At 37.6% G+C, this 27,616-nt stretch overlaps 1 protein-coding gene across 2 annotated transcripts in view; it reads right to left on the reverse strand.

Annotated features, from left to right (window-relative positions):
• The window catches only part of LOC122790871, a 172,435-nt gene that overhangs the window by 118,128 nt on the left and 26,691 nt on the right, over nucleotides 1-27,616 (reverse strand). The window lies entirely within an intron of this gene.

The raw sequence follows: 27,616 nt of genomic DNA on the forward strand, positions 1-27,616 counted from the left end.
CATCCCCTGTCCTGAGTATTTTTCTGAACATTAATGACATAAAGTAGGGCATATGCTTTGCAATTCCCTACAAGTTTAACAAAGTCCAAAAAAAGTCTAATATTTCCAGATTTTCTTGTTCTGTCATGTTTCACAAATATAATTATTGCTTTGTAATCCCAGATTTGTCAGTTTCCAAGTTACTGGTTTTATTCTCCAAACATCAATGAGATGAATTAGCTCATATGCTTTGGAGTCCTCTACTTTAACAAAGCCCAAGAAAGTCCAATATTTCCAGATTTTCATATTCCATTCCTTTTAACTCCTCCCAACCCCTATCTCTGCTTCATTTCCCCATACTTTCAATTCTTCCAGTCAACTCTTGTGCTTTTTCCCCTCTCTCAAGCATTTTACATTGAAACAATAGAAAAGGTTTCACTGGTACAGTCTCTGTGGTCTTTATTAGGAGAAGAACAATAAGCAGAATCTCCTAATGTTTCACAGCTCACTTTTTGTTGGACAAACTTTTGTATTTCTTCCTTCCTTCATGAAAAAATAATTTTGTTCCTTCAGGGAAAAAATTTTGAAGATAACCGGGTACAGCAGTTTGAATCTCACACCTGCTTCTCAAAATTCCCTGAATAATGGGATAAATTTACTCCTGTCCTGCCTAGTGTACAATGAATAGACCCACTTTAAAAACACTCTCATATGTCCCACTTTTAGTATTTTGTACTTCTACCACAGTTTTGTCAGAATCAACACCTTCTGCTGGTAAGATTGCATCTTTACCATTAAAGGTCTCAGTTATATTCTCATAGCCAGGTGTGGAGCATACACACAATGTGCCATTTCAATTAACAATTCCTGTTGTGGAATACCATTCCAGCTACTTATTTGTGCCTTCCAGCTTTTTGGGTACAGCAGAAAATCTCAGGTTTTCTCTACATATTCTGCCCTCTAATTCTAATATTTTTTGAAACATCCCCTCTTGTGCAGTCTCATATTAAACCAGCTTTTTCTTCATTTCAACCTCTGAGTTTTGCAGTTTTATTACCTAATCTGAATACCTGTTTAAAGTTTCTTCCATTTAATTCCAGTCTTTTATTGTCTGAGTTGATATACTCCATCAGTGTTTTATTTATTTTAGTCATATCAGTGTGCGGTCGCCTTATATTTTCCTCTAGGTGACTGGACGTCATGTCTGGAACTTGCACTGCTAAACAGCTACAGTACTTTTCCCAGTCAGTGTTTTTTGTCACCTTCTGTAGCTGATTTTCCTTCAGATCCTCTGTATTTCTTTTTTTCCTGGCATCCAGGCAGTGCACTTACTAGCCAGTTACAGAAACTTATCCAGAAGTCTATGTCCACTGGCTTTCTCTGATAGGTTTCTGTTTTCACACTGGTATAGCTAGACTTAAGCTGTTACTCAATGTGCAGCAATCTTTTTTCTTTTTTATTAACATTTGTTTACCGGGAAAGTCAGGCTCTGATATTTTTTTACCCACATTTTCCATCTACCTCATTAGTAAAAGGTGCACAGAGTGATTGAAAAATGTACGCCGACAGCAGACAGTGTTTTTTCCTTCCTGCTCACACCTAGAGAGCATGTCTTTTACTTTGGGCCAAATAAGAAACTTCAGTCAATGGGAGCACTGATGAAGGAACATTTGAAGGGTTCTGCAAAGTCATACAAGTGCATCCAGGCATGTCTTCTGATGGAAATGGCTGAACCTACCAGCCATGAGGTACCTTCAGCTGCTTGGGAGATAAGCCTTATGGACGAGTTTAAATGGACAGAACACTAGCCAACTATGAGGCAATAGAGCCTTCTGACTTGGAGGATATGGTCCCAGTGAAGGATTTGGTATGTTACTTAATCAAATCCCTCTGGAGTCTCATGAAGTGTGCCAAATAATTCACTGACCAAACGGCAAAGGTTGCCAAAGCATAGACATGCAAATCTGTCCAGAGCACTAGACTCCCTGTTAATGGGTTGGACAGAACTTTTGTCAGCTAGTTCCTTCTTTGTGGCTGCCACTATGACCATGGCATCAACTGGTACTCCCTTGCTCCAATATTCTCGGTCCCTTGGTGGTGCCAGGATCCTATCTGGTCTGTTAGGAATAGGCTTGATGGTGTCAGACTCCTTCCACTCCAATCAAGAGACCAAATCAATGAGCTCATCGATGGGCAAAATCACCCAGGAGGTAGACGGGTCAGCTCCAAAAGCCTGCAGGAGTACCAGCTCCTCTTGGGAAGGGTTGTTGGGAGACCAACCACCCTTTTGCTTTAACAGTTCCAGGATGTCCCCAAATGAGACATCATCAGGTGGAGATCTTGGAGACCCTCCCCCTTCATCAAAGTCAGTGTCTTCTGTGACAGACTCTTGTTGAGAGTCCAAGTGCCTCTTTTTACACTTTCTCTTCCTAGAAATTTGTTTGGTAGGATGCTCTGGAGAAGTGCCAGAAGAGATTAATATACCCTGCTGGGTGTCCTGGAGACTAATTTGGGCTGGCTGTCCCAGTGGCACATTTGTTGAGGATCTAGATGCAGAGTCAAATGGAGTTGGGTAGTCTGAGTCGAGGAGGGAAGAGAAGTCTGGAATGTTGGAACAGGGGAAGCTCTCTCTGCTACCTCAAAAGCAGAATGCCTTGAAGAGATGGAAATAGACAGCTCTGATAAGACATGCTTATGGACCATAGGCTCCCTCTGCCCTGAAGGCAGACTACTCGAGGAGGGAGTTGGAGCTGAGCTATCTGGAGCTGAAGCTCCAAGGGGCAGAGATGGCTCCAATAGCTTTTGAGATGACGTCAACTCCCCGACGTTATGGCTCAGAGAGTTGTCCAGCTCCAAAGTGCTCGGCACCAGTCTGCTCAGAGATGCAAACAGTGTCGAATATACCAGTATCTTCAGATATGATGCAAATGACTCTGGAATCTCTGGATTTGACAACTTCAGAACCAATGGTTGGATTGGAGAAAGAGACAATAACATGGGAGTAGTACTGATAAAGGTCTCCATACCTGATGGGGGTCAAAGCCTGAAGAACTCCCATTTGAATCTGCATCAAGAGGAATTTCCTCATGATCCTTTCCACATCGACTTCAGTCAGACTTTTCGAAGACTGTATAGAAGATGCTGTTGAAGATGGTCTGGAGTGATGTCTCAGTGACTGTTGCAAAAAAAGGGACTGTAGCCCAGAGAAGACAGGATCCTGGCCCAGTTATGACGATCAGATCCAAGGGGATTTTTCTGGTTGAGATTTCAGATCCAAAGAGGTTGGATACAACACTTCAGGTACTTTACAGGGAGGTTCAAGTACTAGAGCCGAACAAGTAGTCAGATACAGGAAATCTTTCCTCAATTCCTTATGAAGGGAATCTCCTTTTTTATCAGATTTTTGGGGGGGTTGAGCCCCAGATTATGTCAATGTAGATTTAGAGGGGAGCAAACCTCTTAAAATTAACTTGTTTTTCCCATTGATTAAGGTTCTTGGATTGAAGGTCTTGCAAATGTCACATTTAGAACCAAGGTGCACTGGACCTAAAGAGTAGGCACACACAGTATATGCGTCAGATAATGGAATTTTATGGCCGCAGGCCGTACACTTTTTAAAACCAGAAGGCTTTTTAGACATTGTTAAAATTAATAAGAAATTTTTTTTTTTTTTTTTTAGTAAAGGATAAGAGGGAAAAATACCAACTATGGTAATAAAAGATGTACTTTAAAGTACAATAAAGGGAGAATATCAGCAATTGTAATCAAGAAATATGCAAGTAAAAGAATATATTTTTAAGCAGTAAAACAGAAAAAAGTCTATACAGGAGAGAGAAAAGTTCTAATGAAATTGAAATATTTTAAAAGCTATAAAGTTATACAAGTAACAAAGTTTTAACTCACAAATAAGTTGGTGTGCTCAAGAGTATACAGTGAACACATCCATATATTAAGGCGGCAAACAAGATCTGAGGTACATTAGGTGACTAGGGCGTTGTGGGTAAAGGAAGATCTTGAGAGTTTCAGTGTTCAATGAGATGGAAAAAGTTGCATAACTGGATCTGAACCCAAGAGCTGAAGAATGAATGAAAATGACAACATCAGATCTATAAAATTAGAGTTGAACTATATTATAGTTTTGAGTGGTGAGTTATCGGTAGAAGGGTTTGGGTTGAATTTTTGACTAGTATGTAAGAATTCATTAATGGCTGTCCAAAATATTTTAGAGCTGTGTTTACTATTATTCTGGAAGTTATTATAGTATAGTTTTTGTCTTTATTTATTTGCTTTGTAGTATCTTTGTGAAACATTCTGCAGTTTCAAGATATTGGGGTGTTTTATACTTTTGCCATTCTTTCCATGCTTTTTCTCCATGATGCATTAGCATTGTACTTTTTTTGGATAGCTAAATTGTATTATCTGTTTTCAGTATCTTCCTTTAATGAGGTGCAGGGCTATTTAGGATATTTAGAAAAGTATTGAATTCAATTACAGAATCATCTAAGGAGAGGATTTTAAGGAAGTTCCATTTAATAGATGACAGTGTAGTAATGAACATTTATTGGTTAAACTTGGAAAGGTTATGTATTGTTTTATAAATATGCTGTTTAACTGAATTTGTGAGATGTCTAGTCATATAGACTGGGAGATGATCACAGAGAGAGTGTGACATTATACCTGTGGAGAAGTATTTGCCAGGGTCTGATACTAGAATCCAGTCTAATAGAGAATTTGATAAACTGCTATAATGTGTGGGGCTATTAATTAGATGTGTGAAACCACATAAGTCCATGCTAGATGTAGGGGAGTTACAGTTTATGTCCAACCAACTGACATTCATATCACCAAGTAATATTTTTTTCTTGTGGAAATGTTATGGATATCCAATGTAGGATGTCTTCCAGTATAGTTGTATTGTCACCTTGAGAGATATAAAGGACAGTAGTACACATGTGTTTGGTATTGGTTTGCTAGTAAAGTACTCCAACCCCCAAGCCAATTAGGCCCAAAATGCTAGGGTTGTGTTCTTCCATTTTTAAGTAAACACATCAATAGTGTTCCAGTAGCATCCTCTCCTATTGTTTCCTCTAACCAACATCCAAACTGCATAATTTGTGAGCATTTTTGTAGGAAATTCTCTTAAGTTAGGGGTTAGAGTACTTTACCAGCATCCAATTAACACTCAACAGGCAGTACCTGTAGAACTAGCCTGTAGTAACTAATTACTACCTGGGGACTTCAGTTTGCAGTGAGAGCCAAAATACAACTTTCTTCTGTATTCCACATTGTCAGAATATGATTTCTAACCACTTTGTAATGTTTGCATCCTTTTAAATCCCTTAAATGGTAAACATCACTTGTTGGATTAGTTTTATACAAACCAGCCTTCTAGATTTTACGTTATATACATTGTACATAATTCAGAAGCCATCTTTTACTTTTGTCTATCTTTTCACCTAAATAGGTGCCAGCAACTCTATAATACCATTGTCTGGCTCCATGGAGCAGAGGGAATGAGCACCAGTTGCAACTCAGATGACCAGAGTTCTACTAGCAATCCAGCTACTGGAGGAGCCAAGCAAGTGGGGAGAGGAATAAAGGGGCTTGACTCTCTCTCTCTTCTCCTGGGGGATGAGAGTGGTGCAAGTGCTCAAGAGCACACAGAGAGGTATGTTTTCTCTGGGGGGACTGAGAAAAACCTTCCATGCTTTGGGGAACATGGTTGGAGCTGCTTGTAATGCTTGTTAGCAAAGTCCTCTGTGGAGGAGAGAGAGATGGCCAGTGTGGGGAACCCATTGCACACCCTTTCCCATGCATACTAAACATCTGCAGGGAAACATAGGGCCATATAAAGAAAATCCTTGAACCCCTGCTGATGGCTGCCTGAATGATGGTATCTCTCAGCAGAATCTCACATTTGGTAATAAATACATGGATCAGTTGCCCCAAGGGGGGGGGGGGCTGAATATTGGCATACATCAGGGGTAAGGAATGAAAAAAAAAAAAAACTAAACATTCATCACCTACACAGTATGAATATGAGATGTAGAACCAAATCTGTGGGCAAGGCTGGGCAAAACTGTCTAACCTTTGGTATCTAACTAAGAAAATGGCAACACCACTCGGCAGTATTTCCTAACAAAAAACAAGAGGGTCATCTCAAAGGAAGCCTTGTACACTGTTTTTTTCAAGAGCTGAATAAAGATACTACAGTTCATAAAGTGGCCTGCACTAGATACAAACACAGATAAATCAAAGATGATCATGATTATAATTCTTTACTTAGTAAGGAATGTACGAACTATGTGCAAAGATAAATGCATCCTATTTACATCAGGAAGCACTTCCTATTAATCCAAGAGAGCTATGAAAGGAGACTAACAATCTCTCAGGGCAAAAACTCAAAGATACACAAACCAACGAAGAAGTTAACAAAAAGCGAGCTTTCAAAAGCAGTTCACTCGAGAAAAGTATAAATAACTTTATGATGTTTTTTATTATTGTTAGCACACGCTTTCGGAGAGCTCTGTGTCCCTCCTTCCTCAGACGCAAAAACAATGCAATGCCTAACTAAAATTGTTTTATATATACCTCAAATCAATTAACTAATTAATTAATTATACTAAACAAGATCAAATACAAAAAACGCAAAACCAGAAGCAACTACAATTTCATAATGACAGACTGCTAAAATCGCAATGCTAAGACTTACAATGCCCTTCAAACAGTATATAATTTGAGTAGTTATACAAACGGAAAAAATCTGTGTTTAATTTGTAATCAAATATAAACATATACACATAACTATAATGAATATAATAATTATATATATATATTCCATGTGTGTGCAAATATTTAAAACAAAAGCAGAGATATACATTAAACATAAATATGTATATACAACATAAAAAACCTTCATTTAAAAATCCATTTTAAGATATATTTAAAAATTAATAAAAACTAATAAACTAATGTCACCTTTTTAAGGCAAGACTTTTTAGAATGCAACTTGTAGACACGTGGTCATTCAAACCGGGATGAATATATGCGGCAGTACGAATTTGCCAAAACAATTCTTCTGTTTCTAACTGATTCTGCCAAGGACCACCCCTAATGTCGGAATTAACCATCTTAAGGACAGTAAATTTAAAATGGTGGTCTGAAAATTTGTTAATGTGCCTTGCCAAAGTATTATTAAGATCTCTTCTATTAATAGCATATACATGTTCATAAATGCGCTGCTTCACTTTCCTTTCGGTCTTACCGATATAAAAAGCAGCGCATTTTTTGACAGGTGGCAACATAAACAACACTTATAGATTCACAATTAAATTTACCTGTAACATTATACATTCGGTCCCTAAGTTTAACTTTAAGATCTGTGTGCACATACCTACACTGCCTACATGCCCCACATTTCCTCATGCCCAAATTATCATAACCTTTAGGTTTAGGCCTAAGCTCCAAGAGTGCCTTCAGATTATAACCTCTTCTGAAGGTAATTTTCGGGGTGCCACCTAACTGCTTAAACAAAAAAGGGTCCTCGGCAAAAAGAGTCCAATTCCTATGGAGGACATTCCTAATGTCGACATGATCTAAACTAAATGTGCACAGAAATCTGGTTCCTATAAATTCCTTAGTTATATTGTAGGTTTCATCAATATTAATCCCCCGCCCTTCACTGGGGGTAGGATAAACATTACAATCACTGATCAAAATTGGTTTGTAAAAGCCAGACTGCCTTTTACGAATGACTTCAAGTTTTATCTCTGAAACAAACAAAAAAGGATACCCCCTACTATTAAAAATGGTACTCAAAAGTTCACATTCCTCCAAAAAATCTCCTTCATCGGATATCATCCTAGCTTCCCTAACCATCTGCTCCTTAACTACGACCTTCTTTTGATGGTTAGGGTGGCAACTAGAAAAATGAAGGAACGAATTGGAGTAAGTGGGTTTCCTGTAAATGACACTCTTATATTTTAAATTAGCTAAATCCTTAGTCAATAAAATATCCAATAGCTAATACTCAATTCCTGCAGGTTAAAAGTAAACTCCAAGAAGTTAGTCATACTAGAAATACTATCGATAAACAATGGGACCCGAGATGGTGGTGCTTTCCAAATCAAGAACATATCGTCCTGGTACCTAGTGTACCAGGCAACACATTCACCAGACAATTCATTGGGAAAAAGAAAAGTCCTATCCCAATAGGCTAAAACACAATTGGCAAAGCTACCACCACATGGGGAACCCATTGCTACCCCTGATTTTTGCAAGTAGAAGTTACCATCAAATAACATAAAATTGGAGCTTAAACCACTTCTAAGGGCGTCTCAACTACATAGACAGTGTTATCATCCATTTTTTTATATACCTTAAAAATTCGACTACCCATTGAATACCCAAATCCTGGGGGATCACTGTATATAGGTCTTTGATATCAATGGTCAAAAACCACCACTCCCTGGCAAAGGGTACCTTGTTAATATCCTGGAGAAAACTCCATGAGTCCTTGCAGATCTGAGACTCATGTTCTAACAAAGGTTTTAAAATTGTGTCTACAAATTTTGCACAAGCGTAAGTTATCGAACCTCGGCCATCGACAATAGGCCTAAATGGGGGGTCATGGATAGCTTTATGGATTTTTGGAATGCCGAAAAGAACTGGTAACTTAGGAGCTAACATTATCAAGTACTGATACACCTCTGTGTCAATAAATCTTTCTAAAAACAGGTCTTCAATAATACATCTTATCTTGGAATAACCCATGTTGACTTCGTTCATTGTCACCGGTGCATAAAATTCACTATTCAACAACTTTAACATTTTCTCGGCATACAAAAATTGATCCATAAGAACCAGGCCACCCCCCTTATCTGGCTTCATGACTCTTATGTTGCAATTCTGCAACATTGTAATAAATTCCTGCTGGGATCTAGTAATATTAAAGCCTTGTTTAACAAAGTGTAATTTATTTGTCGATAATGCCCAAAGGTCGTACTCGCACATTTTCTCAAACAGGCGCAAGGACTCTTGTAAAGGGGGATTGTACATACTAGGGATTTTAAATTTACACTCCATACTCCCTTTATCACCCATTAAGCATCTTAAATTCAGTTTTCTTACGAAAAGTTTAAGATCAACTATAATTTTAACTAAGTCAGAATGTGAGTCAGGTACAAATTAAAGACCACGTGAGAAAAATTCAACCAAATCGGGGCTAATGTCAAAAGACGTATAATTATATATCTTGAAATCACCCTTAGAGTCACATGTAATCTGGGGATTGTAAAAATGGCTCATCATCTCCTCCTCTGATTCCTCCTGTTCCTGGAATTCCCTTGCTTGTACTTCCCTCTCGTATTCGTCTGTCGGTTCTTGTTGTTCCTGAGAAAACCCTGTTCATTTGTATTATTCTGACCACCACAGCTTCCTGAGGCTAGGGCATGCTGGTAATTATTAGCCCCGTTGTTACCACAGTTATTACTGGGACCAGTATTGGAACCATTAAGCAATCTTTCGCTGCGATGAAGAGGTTGAACCTCTTCGTTCTGATTACTAGCCACATGATCATGTTGCTCATTTGGTTCATTTGTTAATTCAGTATCAGAATTATCAGCAAGTCTAGACTCATGAGATGCTTTAAAAATTGGTGGAGGATGAGGGTATGCCTTGTTGTTACTGTAATCACGAATATCCCTAGCAATTTTCTTCTTCTTAATGTTAATAAGTTTGTTTATAGTGGCTTCAATGCTGGTAAAAGTACGAGAATATTCGTACTTATACCTCAAAAAGTCATTATCATTTTTGATGCTCTGTTCGAGGAACTCTAAATCAGTTTGCAAATTTTGCACCTCTGTTTTATACTGGGCAATAAGTAGATTAATAAACTCAAAGCCCTGCCTATCAAAAAGTGCTAACAAATCTTTGTGAAACTGTGACCCTTCAACAAGACCAACAGGGTAGCGCCACTGCCGAAGCCCTTTAGGAATCAACTGCTTTGACAAACATTCTTGTAAATACGAAATTTCAAGTTGCAGTTTCCTGCACTTGAACAGTTTTTGATCAAAAGCACCTAAAAGATTGGCAATGTTACTCACAACCTGATCAGGATTGTCCTGTTGAATTTGGTCGTTTTCGTTATCAGTACCATTGATATCAAAGACCTATATACCGTGATCCCCCAGGATTTGGGTATTCAATGGGTAGTCGAATTTTTAAGGTATAAAAAAATGGATGATAACACTGTCTATGTAGTTGAGACGCTCTTAGAAGTGGTTTTAAGCTCCAATTTTATGTTATTTGATGGTAACTTCTACTTGCAAAAATCAGGGGTAGCAATGGGTTCCTCATGTGGTGGTAGCTTTGCCAATTGTGTTTTAGCCTATTGGGAAAGAACTTTTCTTTTTCCCAATGAATTGTTTGGCGAATGTGTCGCCTGGTACACTAGGTACCATGACGATATGTTCTTGATTTGGAAAGCACCACCATCTCGGGTCCCATTGTTTATCGATAGTATTTCTAGTATGACTAACTTTTTGGAGTTTACTTATAACCAGCAGGAATTGAGTATTAGCTATTTGGATATTTTATTGACTAAGGATTTAGCTAATTTAAATATAAGAGTGTCATTTACAGGAAACCCACTTACTCCAATTCGTTCCTCCATTTTTCTAGTTGCCACCCTAACCATCAAAAGAAGGCCATAGTTAAGGGGCAGATGGTTAGGGCGGCTAGGATGATATCCAATGAAGGAGATTTTTTGGAGGAATGTGAACTTTTGAGTACCATGTTTAATAATAGGGGGTATCCTTTTTCATTTGTTTCAGAGATAAAACTTGAAGTCATTCATAAAAGGCAGTCTGGCTTTTACAAACCAATTTTGATCAGTGATTGTAATGTTTATCCTACCGCCAGTGAAGGGCGGGGGTTTAATATTGATCAAACCTACAATATAACTAAGGAATTTATAGGAACCAGATTTCTGTGCACATTTAGTTTAGATCATGTCAACATTAGGAATGTCCTCCATAGGAATTGGACTCTTATTGCCAAGGACCCTTATTTGTTTAAGCAGTTAGGTGACACCCCGAAAATTACCTTCAGAAGAGGTTATAATCTGAAGGCATTCTTGGAGCTTAGGCCTAAACCTAAAGGTTATGGTAATTTGGGCATGAGGAAATGTGGGGCATGTAGGCAGTGTAGGTATGTGCACACAGATCTTAAAGTTAAACTTAGGGACCAAATGTATAATGTTACAGGTAAATTTAATTGTGAATCTAGAAGTGTTGTTTATGTTGCTACCTGCCAAAAATGCGCTGCTTTTTATATCTGTAAGACCGAAAGGAAAGTGAAGTAGCGCATTTATGAACATGTATATGCTATTAATAGACGAGATCTTAATAATGCTTTGGCAAGGCACATTAACAAATTTACAGACCACCATTTTAAATTTACTGTCCTTAAGATGGTTAATTCTGACATTAGGGGTGGTCCTTGGCAGAATCAGTTAGAAACAGAAGAATTGTTTTGGCAAATTAGTCTGCATATATTCATCCCGGTTTGAATGACCACGTGTCTATAAGTTGCATTCCAAAAAGTCTTGCCTTAAAAAGGTGACATTAGTTTATTAGTTTTTATTAATTTTTAAATATGTCTTAAAATGGATTTTTAAATGAAGGTTTTATATGTTGTATATACATATTTATGTATAATGTATATCTCTGCTCTTGCTTTAAATATTTGCAAACACATGGAATATATATATATATAATTATTATATTCATTATAGTTATGTGTATATGTTTATATTTGATTACAAATTAAACACGGATTTTTCCGTTTGTATAACTACTCAAATTATATACTGTTTGAAGGGCATTGTAAGTCTTAGCATTGCGATTTTAACAGTCTGTCATTATGAAATTGTAGTTGCTTCTGGTTTTGAGTTTTTTGTATTTGATCTTGTTTAGTATAATTAATTAATTAGTTAATTGATTTGAGGTATATATAAAACAATTTTAGTTAGGCATTGCATTGTTTTTGCGTCTGAGGAAGGAAAACATCATAAAGTTATTTATACTTTTCTCGAGTGAACTGCTTTTGAAAGCTCGCTTTTTGTTAATCTCTCAGGGCAGCCAGAACCTAATTAGCCTACTTAATTGTTGGTGAATGACCACTTAACTGCTGAGTCAAAGCTGACTGCAGAGGCATTTGCAGAACATTTGTCATTTCAGCACCCTTAACATCTCAGCACCTGCTCAACAAGAATCCATTATGTCTGCTGATGGCATTTTCAGCATTTAATATGACGTCAGATTTAAAATGTATATGATAGCCTAGTCTAATAAATGACTCAAAAAACTTTCCTTTAATGGCAAGGCTCAATCTGATGGTCTTAACTGAAAATTGTTACACCCAGGGAAACATTCACAGCTACTCCCATAAAACAGACCATTAACACTTCGCTCTCCACTGGTATGTTTCCTGACCTCTAAAAAATTGTCAGTGTTATTATTTATTTATTTATTTTATTTGCAGTTTGATTACCAGGAAGTCCACTGGGTTGAATTGACCCATTTTCAGTGGAGGCCCGGGGAGAAAAGCTCCAAGATGCATTATACAATTTAGATACAACTGATAGTTAATATTAAAGATAATATTATGTAGAATAGATACTCATAAATGCATTCAATATCATGCATAGTTAAATTCATTAAGCTTGAAGGTAGGGATTATACAGTTTCATTTGAGGAAAACAGACGTGTTAGGTGTGGAAACAGTTTACATACATCATACGTTACTTATGTTATCCCTATCCCCAAGCACACCTCTAGCTTTAGCCCCATCTTTTGACCTATTACCATACTGCCTCCCCTTACAAAATGACAGAGAAAGCTGCAGCCACACAGCTTCAAAAGCATGCTGAAGCCTATGACCTTCTCACTAGCCATCAAGACGGATTTAGAAACAGCATGGCACTAATTCAGCTCTTTCATCTTTGACTAATGCACTGTAGTATGCAATGAATGCAGGGAACCTCGTGTGCAATTTTCAGTGGAATCTTCAAGGCATTTGACCTTGAAGTTCATGCTATACTCAAAGAACTCTTTCTTTATGGCTTGAAATCCTCCTCTTTAAATTAGTTCTTGAATTTCCTGCATGATGGACTCTTTAAAAAAATCCTGTTAAACACATGGTCTTCAGACTACCCAGTACTGTCTGGTCTTCCAAAAGGCTCTGTCCTTGGACAATTATTTGTCATTTATATCAGTACCCTCATAATTTCCCAGAAGACATTCAACATCTCATTTTATGTTGATGATCTTGTCACCGGGAAATGTGATGCTTATATGACTATCTGGAAATCCTTTAATTCTACCTTAGCTGCAGTGTGTCACACCTTTGAAGAAGACTCACTGTCAACAAACACATGAAATGTTTTTGCCAGTCAGAAATGCCTCAGTATATACAGTAATGTGGAAACTTACAGGACTTCCTGGTGAAACTCTGAAAAACTATAGTCTCTTATCAAATATCTTGGTATCTGGCTAGATCCATTACTTATTTTCTCCATTATCATCTACAATATTAGAAATAAAATTATTTCAGTGGTGTATAAAAGTAGAAATATTTTCAATTTACTTACTAAAGGATTGCCATTGGCAAAAAAAAAAATTCCACCCTTGAATGTGTCCTTCCTAACAATGGCTACACTTCTGAAAGAAATCTGTAAGAACTATAGACAGCTGAAGATAACATCCACTGCTTTATTGCTGGGGGCAACAGGAGGCCATATCATTGCATTGCAATTAATCAGGGTGGCTGACAATGAGTGGACAGAATATATTTTCTCATTATCACAATTCTGTATGAAGTTCTTCACATTGGCCAATGCAAGGCATTAAATCATCTCATTTCTAACAAACTATACTCGTAAGTCTCTCAGATGTAGCTCTACTGTAATGTTACTTACCATTCTGCCTAATTAACTTCTCTGCACTGGTAGAATTTTCCTTCACTTGGGCCCATTCAGTGTTGTGCTAGTTACTTATAAAAGTAATAAGTTACTATTACTAGTTACTTTTCAGTGAAAGTAATATATTACTATTTCTTATTAATTTTCTAAAAAAATAATATATTACTATTACTAGTCACTAACCAAAGTAATGCATTACTTTTACATAAGTATAGTTTATCAATTCTAATTTTTATTTTTTTATTTTATTTATTTTACATTTGTTGACCGGGCTAGTCTAGCTGAATATATGTCCATTTTCAGTAGAGGCCCGAGGAGAAAAGCTCCACTAGTTATTACAAGTTTAAACAGAAATAGACAATACAGGTTATAACAGATATTATGATGGCAGCAAACCAAAATAGGTAATAAAATATTTTTTTTTCACATGATGTGAATTACAGTAGTCAGACAATATATATGTGAAAAAATATATATACATAAATGTTATGTAAAGGGAAAGTTATCAAGGATACAGGGAAAAATGATGGAAAAAGAAAGAGAAGAAGAAGGAGAGTTAGTCTGGGTTAGTGCAGGAGCATAGCTAGTGTTTATTGAGATACATTTTCAGTTGCCTTTTAAAAATTGGGAGAGAGGTCAGAGTAATGATACCAGAGGGTAGTTTGTTCCATATTTTTCCAACAGAGTTGGAGAAGAGGCAGTTTCCTGCAGAGTTATTGGGTTTAGCAGTATTAATCAGTAGTTTGTTTGAAGAGCGTAGATGTTTCAGATTGTTATATGGTGTAATAAGGCTGGAGAGTATTGGTGTTTTGGTGGGTTGGTATAGGATCTTGTGAGCTATTGTGAGCTGTTGAAGTTCAAGCTGGTTAGGAAGTTCAAGCCACCCTAGTTGTCTTAGATTCAGGCAGTGATGGGTTCTAAAAGGGAATCCTGTAGCAAATCTAGCAATATTGTGGTAAGATGTTGCTAGTTTCTTGAGGTTGCTATTGGAGAGATTACTATATATGGGGGAAGCATAGAGAAGAGTAGAGATCAGGTGAGTTCTGGCTATGGTGGTTCTTGCTTCAGGTGTAAGGAAAGGTTTGATTCTGTATAGGGTTCCTATTTTTTTATTCACTAATTTTATTGTATTGTTGATGTGAGAGTCAAACTTGAGATTGTTGTCTATTGTTATTCCTAATAATTTAGTAGTTGGGTCAGGAGAAATAAGAGTACCGTCAGTGGAAATGAGAGTGAAGTTTAGTGGGGTTGACTTTCGGGTAGGTGAGAAGAGTAGCAGTTTGGTTTTCTTGGGGTTAAGGAGCAGGCAACGGTGTGAAAACCATTGTTCTACAGTGTTAAAAGCATTTTGGGTAAGAGACTGGAGTTCAGTTTGTGAGGTAGCTGTGCAGATTATAGTAGAATCATCTGCATATTGAATGCAGGTAGTATTTGGGATAGCTGATTGCAGGTCATTAATAAAGATGGAAAATAGAAGTGGGCCTAAGATAGAGCCTTGTGGCACTCCTAAAGAGATAGGAAGGAAATCAGATAGTGAATTTTTCAAGAGTACTGCCTGCTGATGGTTTTCTAGGTAAGATGTAAACCAAGTTATGGAAGGAGGATCAAGTGAGAGAAAATTCAGTATATGAAGAAGGAGTTTGTGATTAACCATGTCGAAAGCTTTAGATAAGTCAATGAAGACTGCAGATGATAGATTATTTTAGTTGCGGTTATTGGGAAGGTCTGAATCCATGCTGACAATTAGTGAGTAGGTTGTTGTGGAGAAGGTGGGTAAGTAATTGTTTATGGATACATTTTTCCATGATTTTAGCAATAGGTGATAGTAGTGCTATGGGGCGAAAGTTAGAGAAGTCATTGGAGTTCCCCCCTTTGTGTAGTGGGATGATATGAGATATCTTCCAGATAGAAGGGAAAATTCCTTCATTTATAGATCTATTTATCAAAATAGACATGGGATAGGCAATGGCTTTAGCACCTATTTGCAGGAACTCTGCAGGAAGTTTGTCTGCGGAGGGGGTGGTAGGTTTAGTTTTTGGAGCAGTGATGAGATAAAGGAGGTAGAAACTGGTTGTAAGTGAAGGGAGGGAGGTGGATTTGCAGTCGGTGAAAGTAGCTTAGAGGTCTCAGGATATAGGTGACTAGCAAGAGTTTGGATAGTATTAGTGAAGAAAGAATTAAAGGCATTAGCTGTATGTGTGGGAGTCTCTGGGTTAGAGCCTTTAGGGTTGGGTGTGATAGACTGGCCCGGGGATAGAAGATTGTTAATGCTGGTCCAGAATTTTTTAGGTTCCTTGTTGGAGGCTTGTTGTAATTGAAGGTAATAGTTCTTTTTGTCAGTCAGGATTGCTTTTTTTGTACTGTTTCTAAGTTCTCTGATGTTTTGGCGGTTAGTTAGATTCTTAGTGGTACACCATTTTGCCCAGGATTTGTTTCTGAGAATGATTTTTTGCCTTGTATTGTTGGTCAGCCAGGGTGCTGCTTTAGCTTTGATTCTGATAGTGTGATTTGGGGCATGAAGGTCTAGGATGGATAAGAATGTGGAATTGAAGTATTCTACTGCTTCATTAAGGGGAAGATATTTTAATGGAGACCAATTACATTGTTTTAGTTCTGTTTGAAAAAGTTCAGAGTTGAATTGCTTTTTTGAATGGAATGTTCTGTAGGTGGTAGGAAAAATTAGGTTGGTTTTATGTCTAATAACATAAGTTAGTGAATGATCACTTAAGTCTTAGATCATCTGGAAGGGTACCTGATTGGTAGGTTTGTTGGGGAGTATTAGTAAGAATCCAGTCTAAGGTGGTTTCATTGTTACTGATTTTATTAGTTCTGGTAGGGCCATTAATAAGTTGTGTAAAGCCATATAGGTTTATATGGGAGGTGGGGTTTGTACTATCACAGGAATTCCAATCAATGTTTATGTCACCTAGGACTAATGTTTCTTGAGGGAGGTTAGTGAAGAGCCAACTTAGGATGCTTTCTAGAGTATTAATGTTATTTCCTGGAGGAAGATATACACAAATGATATTAATGGCTTTATTTGTGTTAACTTGAAGTTTGGAGCAAATTACTTCGGCACTATTTTCTAGGGGTAGTTTCAGATTTATAGTACTGATTTGTAGTTGTGCTTTATGGAGAATTGCTACTCCTCCTCCCTTTTTGACTGAGCGGTCGAGTCTAATGATATTATACCAGGGTGGGGTGATTTCATTGTCTTTAATGGTAGGTTTTAGCCATGTTTCAGATAGGCATAAGATGTCATATTGGTGGACTTCGAGGAGGACATGGACATGAGTGATTTTATTACAAATGCTACGTATATTGAAATGAGCTATGGAGAGTGATTTGGAGGGTTTGGTAGGTGATAGGGAAGTAGCTTTCTCTGTTTTTTTGTTGCCCTTGGTATGGATGTGGTGTGGGCCAGGGTTGGGATGAATGTCCCCATCCACTAGTGAATGGAGGAGTGTGAAATATTTAGGATGTAGAGGATTACAAGAGCAGTCAATTCATTTTCTAGATTTTGGGTTGTTTATCTTAAAGTGTGCTAGTATGTGGTATTTGCCTAGTAGTAATTGGGTTTAAAAGTGAGATTTAAGAAGGTTGGAGAGAAAGGTGATGTAGGTGTAGAGGTGTGTATGGCGGGAAAGGCAAGGGTAGAGTAAAGTGGTTGTTCATACGAGGTTAGGAGATAACTAGTTGCTAGAGGAGGTAGAAGTGATATACAGATGAGTAATTGAAGTTGTGAGGAGATAAATGATGTATGCATTATAATGATTGAGGAGGTGAGAGAGAGGATGAGAGGTAGATTGTAAGAACAGATGAGGAGTAGTAGTAAGACTTTATGTGATAGAGGAGGAGGTAAGTTAGTTAATTAGTGGATATGATGTGAGTTCAAAAGGGGTTGGATGAGTTCATAAAGAGATTTGTCTGATTGGAGTGGATAGAGTGGGGGTGTGACTTCTACAGGTACAAATGTAGGAGTACTGGGGGCGGGTGAGAATTGGGGGCAGGGTAGGGGAGCGGAGTGAGCCCGAAGGGCGAACGGAGTGGGTAGAGACAAGAGAGCAGAGTGAGGAGGAAGACAATCAGTGAAGTATCATAGTCCAGCAGGTAAGTCTGAAAGCAGGAGAATGTAGACGCAAGTTCAGAGGCTAGTAGAAAGAAGGTCAGGATGTTAGAGGAGAGGAAACTTCTTAAGGATGCCTTGGTACAAAGGAGAGATGGTGTATAAGTGAGTCCGAGGATACTGGGAACAGAATGAAGGAAAAACTGGGAACAGTGTCAAGTAGGGTAGGAAATACAATGATAAAGCTATGATTAAGACGGCTCCTAGTGGCCAGTCGCTATGTAGCAATGGAGAGATCCCCTATTAGATTTGGTAGTCTAAGAGGAAGTAAGGATGAATTAGATAGTGTAGGAAGGGGGGTAAGAAGCAGTTTAGATTTTAGAAGGAAAATGTCTCTTTGGGAGTTGTTAGGTTTTTCTCCTTTGTTTGCCCTATTCTTCAAAGGCATCCAGTTGGGTAAATGCAGGTGTTTGGAGCAGGGACAGTCTGGAACACCGTTTTTCCCTGCCCTTTTAGAAGGAAAATGATTCTTTGGGAGCTGTTAGGTTTTTCTCCTTTGTTTGCCCTATTCTTCAAAGGTGTCCAGTTGGGTAAATGCAGGTGTTTGAAGCAGGGACAGTCTGGAACACCGTTTTTCCCTGCCTTTTTAGAAGGAAAATGTCTCTTTGGGAGTTGTTAGGTTTTTCTCCTTTGTTTGCCCTATTCTTCAAAGGCGTCCAGTTGGGTAAACGCAAGTGTATGGAGCAGAAACAGTCTGGAACACCGTTTCTGAGTCAAGCACCGGAGCAGGGCACTCAGCAGCCAGGTGGAGGGTAGAAGAAGAAAGATGATAGATGAAAGATGAAAGATGAAGAAAGAAGAAAAATAATGTTGAGATTTACTCACACAATTAAGCACATGCATATAGATGTACTATTAAAGTTGTATACACAATGTTATAATGATAATGAATAGCATTTAACAGTTGAAAAACACCAGCAGACTAGTCTTTATAGCTGGGTGGCACAGTGGTGCAGTGGTTAGCATTGTCACCTCACAATAAGAGGTTCTTCGGTTCAATTCTCAGCTGGGGTGCCTTCTGTGTGGAGTTTACATGTCCTCCCTGTGTTTACGTGGGCTTCCTCTGGGCACTCCAGTTTTCCCCCCACATTCCCAAGACATGCTGCAGGTGGATTGAACATTCTAAACTGGCCATAGGGTGAGTGTGTATCTTCTGATGAAGTTTGGGCACCAGACTCGCAACTCGAAACAGTGAAACTCTACTGCCACTTGTTCTGCAGACCAATGATCCATCGTGGTGACCCCTAATGGAAGCAGCTAAAAGGAGAAGAAGAAGAAGACTAGTCTTTATAGCTAGAGAGTGACAATAATAATTAAACAAAACCAGCCAGCAGCACAAGACCTAAAAAAAACTTTTTGTCTACTTTAAGCAACTAAAAATCAAAACCTGAAAAGAAATCTAAATAGAACATAACAAAAAATTGTCAAGACAAAAGTTGGTTGATCATAGATCCACCCAAAGAGCCCTGCTTGGTGCAGTGGGTTGGGGTGTCAGATGTTAAACTGATGAGTGGTGAGTTTGATTCTGATTGATGACAGTATGGAGAACCAATGCCATTTATATGGCAAGGTAAGGATACGATCTCTAGCAGGATAGAATTGTCCCAGTGTTAGGTGGTGCTTCAGTGGGTGAGAGTCCTACAGTACCAGGGCAGGGCCAGAGTCTGGTCAACATTAGCTTTCACCTCCTTGCATTGCTAAAAAAAATAACTAAATTTTGCTCCAGAATAATTCTAATGATCTATTATAAATGTTATGTGCTATGAGTTATGCCAACATTATGTTGCAATTGTTTATCCAAATTACCCCTTCAAAGTCTCTGTTACCTCCTAACATCTGATTACTACCCATAGTATCCACGGCCTCTGGATGTTTTCCATTATTCTTTAGGGGGTGATACCCCCCCACGTTGAGAACCACTGGTTTAAGAAAAAGTAACTATTAACTCTCTTACACTAAAGCGAACAACAAACTTTCAGATATCACCTGGCATCTTTAACATCACCATCCTAGGCCAATATAATACTAAAGTAGCACCACCCAAAATCATCATCATCAGCCCCCTTTTTCCCATTTTTCTACATGGGGTCAGGGTATCATGTTAACTGTCGCCAACTCTCTTGATTCAGTGCCATAGTCCTGCCCTCTTCAACAGTCATGCCTGACTGTCACAGATCTTCTTTCACACAATCCATCCACCTGTTTGCTGAACATCCTCGCTTCCTCTTACCTTCTTCCTGTCTGCCCCAAATCTTCCTCACCAGATTGTCTTCTTGTTTTCTACATATGTGCCCAAACCACCATAATCTCTTATCTTTGATCTTTTCTGCAATTGGAGCTACTTTGGCTTCTGCTCTTATTTCCTCATTTCTTCATCTGTCCCACAGTGTGCATCCTATCACCACCCAAAATAACTTCAAAAAATATCACATTTCGATACCACAAACATATATGCAGTCACATCAGAACAATAACAAACACTGCCAAAAACTACTTACAAGTGGGGACATACTCTCAAATCCTAGACCCACCACACTTACTTCATCCATTTCTCCAACACCACATATACTTAATATACCTCACAAAAACACTGACTTATTGTTTCTAAACTTAAACGTCAGAAGTCCGGTTAATAAAGTTCATGAACTAGATGCTATCCTATCATATTATTCCCCAGAAATAGCCATCCTAACAGAGACCTGGCTTAAACCCCATATCTCTGACAACAAAATTATACCTTCAGGGTATAATATACATTGAGCAGACAGAAATGACAAAAGAGGAGGTGGAGTAGCTATACTTTTCAAAAACAACCTAACTGTGACACCTCTAAATCTACAAATAGCTACCCCTACCAATAGTGATCTACTTCTTGCCAAATTATAAATTAATGCTAACAAGCACATAACTATAGTAGCCATTTACATCCCAGCAGGCAATAATATATTCACCATTGAACACATCCTTCAATGTATCTCTAACATCACCCAAGAAAATATTATCTTAGGTGATCTTAATGCTGACTGGTTTACCTGCAACTCTAACAACCCTAGCAACCATATTAATCTCTATGGCTTCTCACAAATTATCCATTTCCCTACCAGAATAGACAAAAAAATCTAACAAGCACTCCATTCTCGACTGGGCCCAAACAAACAAACCCTCCCATTTTCAAAATGCTAGCTGCTTATCAGACATCAGTTATCACATACCTACCTACCTACTCAGGCAACACATTAACCCTACTAAGCACACTATATATCATCAAATCCATAATAAGAAACATTTTAAACCACAGGAACTAATATACACTCTAAAACACTGTAACTGGAGCCCACTGAAGACTTTACTTAGATGCAGCAGTTGAACATTTTAATAATAATTTCCTCAATATACTCAACAGTACAGCACCCCCTAGAACAGTTTGTTTCAAAGCAATCCCTACCCCGTGGCTTACTACTGAAACAAAAACCCTCCTTAAGCAAAGGGACAAGGCCTGGAACTCCTGGCATACTAGCAAAACTCTACCTGATCGTATAACTTAACAACTCAAGAACAAAGTTAAACACCAAATCAAGCTACACAGAAAGAACTATTATACAAGTGTGCAAATTAAGTATCATAATAACCCACAAAAATTCTGGGCTACAATCAAAAACATACTCAATCCCGGGCAAGCCTCAACCACCTCCCCCACCTTACCAAATAACTCAAAAACCACCGATGAACAATTTAACAAATAATTTACAGAAAGCATTCTTGCACTAACCAGAGAAATCCCAAATAACCTACAAACTGCCACCAATCTAAATAATAATAATAATAATACTTCCTGCTCATTTCAACCCATCCCCAACAAAACCATAGAAAAACTCCTAAAAACATTAAACTAACTACAACTGCAGTTGATACCTTACCAGTAGAGTTCTTAAAAATTACAGCTGAGGTTATACCTTATCCCATATCAATACTGATTAATTACTCAGTTTCTGAAAACTGTATCCCTGCCACTTGGAAAATTTCTTATATTATCCCCATACATAAAGGTGGTAAATAAAGTGAACTATTGCCCTATAGCTATCCTATCCCCACTCTCAAAATTCCTGGAAAAATGTATACATTTCCAACTATGAAATATCTCACATCAAATAACTTACTTGCAATCTCCCAACATGGATTTAGACCACCCCATAATACAAGCACTGATCTAATTAGCTTTACCAACACCATAAACCAACACAAGAATGAGGGAAACATAATATCATCAGTTTTCTTGGATATGTCTAAAGCCTTTGACACAGACTCGCACAGCAAACCTCTAACTGTTCTCTCTGACCTAAAGATGCACCCTTCATGTGTCTCTTGGTTCCATAGTTACTTAACAGGTAGTCAGCCAACAGTTAAGTGGCAATATGACCTCTCCACACTTTTCCCTATTACCCTTGGGGACCCACAGGGATCCATACTTGGCCCTCTTCTCTTCAGTGTTTTCACTAATAACCTCAACTCAGCCACCTCAGTTGCCACCATTATTCAATATGCAGATGACTCAGCATTAATATGTGCAGCCCCTACCATGCAGCAACTTCAGGACCAAACACAACAGGCCTTTACAGAAACATGGCTGGCTAACTTCCAATTCATTTGTAACCCCCCAAAAAAAAAAAAACTTATGATCATTCAACTTCCCAGACTACTAGATTCTCCCCCCTCCCCAACACACACAGTTCCACATCATAGCTAATAACAACACAGTAATTACACCTGTACCATCCACCACACTACTAGGAGTCATTGCAGATGATAAGCTGAGATTTGACTTGCATGTATCACAATTAAAAAAGTCCACAAAAAAATTGGCACCCTTTACAGAAACTAAAATTTTTTAACAGACTCCTCAATAGCTGCCATAGCCAGAACCCACCTACTAGCAACTCTATTATATGCTTCACCCACTCTTATAAACCTCAAAAAATAGATTTAGATAAATTGAATACATGCTATAACAAAATAGCTAAGTTTACTACTGGATGATTACACAGGTCACATCATTGTCTAGCACTCAAAAAACTCTCCTGGTTTGAACTACCTCAACGTCTTGCATGCAACAAATTAATCATGGCACACAAATTACTCTATAAACCCAAAAAAACTCCAGCTCTCCAAAGCTTACTACAACCTTCCTCTAACACTCAAACTCTACGATCATCAAATAAATCTTTACTAAAAGTCTCTAAAACTAATAACACTGCAGGAGACTCCTTATACTCTTCCTATATCTCAAAAACCTGGAACTCCCTCCTCCATAATATTATAACCACTAACTATCACCAGCTGGGCACAGCCTACAATATTCTGAAATATCCTGAAAAAAAAACCTCATTATCCAACCTACTTACTGTCTATACTGCAAACCAGTACCTAAGATCTAGTGAAAAATCTCTCCACTCCATCACCAAGGCTTACAATAATGCAGGGAAAGTGCTCTACTCCCACATCATTACCAGAAATTGGAACTCTCTTTTCCTATATGTGTCCACTGCCCCCTCCACACCCATATTCAAAAACTCCCTCAAATCGCATCTTCTTAGTACCTGGTTATGCCCTTGTATCACATAACCCTACGCATACTACTATTAACTCCCTAAACTCCTCTCTGATCACATGCCGGATCTCTGATCCCCTGTAGGCTTGGTCATCTGAAAGGGTACTTTTAACGGTAGAATATTACTTGATATATTTTCTTCTCTTACCAATGTATAACTGACATTGTCTTTTTACCCATGTTCTATATCTTCTTTTACCTTGAGTGTTTTATTAATTTCTTGTTATATTACTATGCTCAGCATATATGATAAAACCTGTTTTGTGTATTATGCTGGATGTACTGTATTCATATAACTTGATGCTGGAGCTTTTCTCCCCGGGCCCCCGCTGAAAATGGACCTGGTCCAGTTGGAATTTCTCGGTTAACAAATGTAAAATAAATAAACACACACCAGTTTAAAAAACTACTCAAAAATTATCTGACACTTGGCTCTGCTCATGCAACATCCCTGGCTGATCTCCTGTTATTATAAGTACACCTTCCATTAACATAACTCTATACATTCCGCTAATTATTCAGCCTGTCTCTTGGTCAATGATCTTATTTGTGTTATGATTTTTCTTTTACTCTTAAATGTGTTAAAAATCTCAAATTATTTTCCCTTTACAAATGTAAATTAATACCAGTAGGTTCTATGTTAATAATATCACTATGTTAAGTTCCATATTGGATGTTGTATCTACTGTTAGACATGCTGTATGTACTATAACTTATGTGGCATATATTGTTTGTCATGCTGTATTTACTGTCACTAATGTTTGTACTATCACTTTTGGTAAAGCTTTTCTCCCCAGACCTCTGCTGAAAATGGGCTCTGCCCAGTCAGACTTTCCCAGTAAACAAATGTAAAATAAATAAATAACTCAAAAGTAATGCACATTTAAGTTACTAGTTACTAAAAAAAGTAATATATTATTACTACTTCATTACTATTCTGAAAAAGTAACTAGTTATATTACTAGTTACTAAAAACTGTAATATATTACAGTATTATATTACATATTGTCATATATTACTCCGATCACTGGGCCCATCTAACTGGAACTCACTCCGAAGCACCCTTCATCAGCTTTATTCATTTATTTCTTCCACCAGCCAGCTTGAAGTGCAAGTTCAGCAGCAGTCAAAATGTAGATGGTTTATAATTTAGATATTTAACTTACTGACAACCTTTGTTTCTATCGGCAGAACAGCATTATCTATAGGCATTTGCCTTAACTAATATAATATTTACAGAATGTCAAATTTTAAACTGATCTTTGTACATTTTTGTTACTTCCATTTTACTATAGCTTACTGTTTTTGTCTGTTTACTTGATTGGTGTATCATATTGTTGTTATACATAAATTTTCATTCTCTGCAAACCAAGTTGTGACTGAAGAGAGGGCCCAGTGGCCCAGTCTACCCATCTACTAAATAAACAAATAAACAAACATGCAAGCCCAATATTTGCAAACCATACTAATAAGACTAAGAATAAGTCATCTTCTGTCAAGATGTTGTATTAGTCAACATCTAAAAAGAGAATTTTCAGAAGGTGGTAAAGATGTTACCTTTAGTTTTATTTATAATTCCTAGACTTAGACACCTTAGTTAATAAAGATTAAGATTACATTTTAATATTGATATATTAATATAGTGATATCCCCATTCTGGGCCAGCAATGACAGAGCCTCAATCCTTACTACCGACACTGGAGAGGGGTATTGACTTGAAACAAAAATGGATACACCCAGTATTTAGAGATGCAACTCTCTACATCAAGCACAATTTCCCTTAAGATCACACAGGAAACACACTCAGCCAGGGGTCTGGGTTTTTCTCTCTCTCTCTCTTTCTCCCCAGGTCCCCAGTAAGGCTCCCCACTGGCACAGCTGCACAGTTAAGTCATCAGCTGAGTGTCCAAGCCAAATCTTCCAACACTCTCTCTGTGAAACCAGTGCTTCACAACCCTATTCCAGGTAGCTGACACACACACACACACACACACACACACATACACACACACACACACACATACACACTTTAATATTTGATTTGCACGCGCACACACACACACACACACACACACACACACACACACACACACACACACACACACACACACACACACACACACCTGAGAAAGGCTGGCACAGATTTACTAGCTATGCCCCCTTCTGCCCAGACTATAAGTTAGCTACTGCCACCAGACGCTCCCAAGCCAGCTAATCCAAGATTCTTACAAGGGTACTCAATTAAACTGAGTGAAATTAATACTAATACAAATGGTAGTTTGATCAGTGCAGTAAGGCTTTCAGGAGTGGCCACAGACTCAACAAACATATATGAGTACTCTCAAAGGTTAAAATATACTCTAAAGGACCAGCCACAATGAAAAGTTTAAATATATTTAATAATAAATAATAAAAGAACATGAAAATACTAAATATCCATCTACAATAAACACCAGTGTTTCAAATCACAGGAAATATTAAAAATAATACAGGTGGACAGGTTCACACAGTTACAGAAAAACAATACTTAACTAATCTCACTATATTTCCTGACTAATCTCAAGAGTTACTATTTTCTGGTCACTTGGCCATAGCAAGACAAGATGAAATATGTGAGTGATCCTTCGATGTCAGGTTCCAAAAACAGACTACCATGAAACTTCATTCTCAACTAGTATTAAAACATGAGTTTTGTCCTAGATTACAGAATGACATCACATACATCTGGTCATCTGACTTCTGGTTCCCATGCAACCCACCCATTGCTAGAAACTGCCAGAATTTATCACCAATGTACCAATAATACACACGCAGACAGCCTTGCTAAGATCTGCTGCAGGTCTTCCTACAGGAGGTAATAAACCATACTGCTTATAGACATTGCATCTCTGGCTTCATTCAAAACTCTGAGATAACATATTTGTGGCCTAGGCCCAGTAATTTAATGTCTTACTATTTTTAAAGTTTGAGATTAACCGCTTCTCTTCCAGTATCCTCTGTTAAAACATTCAAATGTTTGCCTCAGTCTAGTATTTATTTTACTTTTCTTTGCATATAAAACACTTTAGAAACACTTCCAAACAAAAAAATCTCACTAAACATAATACTGTTTACTGCAGCTATGCTTCCTTACTTCCTATCAACAAAGTTAAGGCATCTTGTTACTTAAATCAGTGTTTATGAGGACTTTTTCACACTCTCACACAAACACACCTCTCAACCGTACAGATTTTTGCCTCATATATGTTTGGTCCAATTTTCATAAACTTGTGAATATTTAGCAAAAGTAGTTCCAAATCATTAAAAACTGAAGATAAAAAATAATGACAGACATTTGAATTTCAGAATTCATACTTTTCAGAAAATTCATGTTAGTACAAAACCTGTTATACTATCAAATTTCTAAGTTTGTAACAGCAATATGTATAAAAATTGTCCATATTTTTGGGCATTTGTCCCACTTGTATTTATGACTTTGTGCATTTCCTGCTCTAAGAGGTTTAGAGGTATGACACACACACACTATATATATATATATATATATATATATATATATATATATATACATTATTTTCCACTTAATTGTTTTGCATTTTAGTTGTTTGCATGCTTTTGTTGTGTTTTTTCCTTGAATGTTTAGTTGTATTTTTTCTGAATATATTGTACTTTGTCTTTATAGTATATGGGAGCCTGTTGATCATTAAAATCTATGGGATTTACCCATTATATTCCACAATTTTTTTAATCTGACTTGGATTGATAACATGAGGTAATGAATGTGGACATAGTTTTTGATCACATAATCAAAATGCATATTTTTTTATATTTACATTTTACATTATATGTGCTTTTATTCCACTTCATTGTGGGGGGGAGATTCAAGGATGGGTCAGATATACATGCATGTACACACTCTCTCTCTCTT

The sequence above is a fragment of the Protopterus annectens genome, chromosome 16.part0 (assembly GCF_019279795.1).
Source record: "Protopterus annectens isolate FY-2018-M chromosome 16.part0, PAN1.0, whole genome shotgun sequence".
In the NCBI taxonomy this organism is placed as follows: Eukaryota; Metazoa; Chordata; order Ceratodontiformes; family Protopteridae; genus Protopterus; species Protopterus annectens.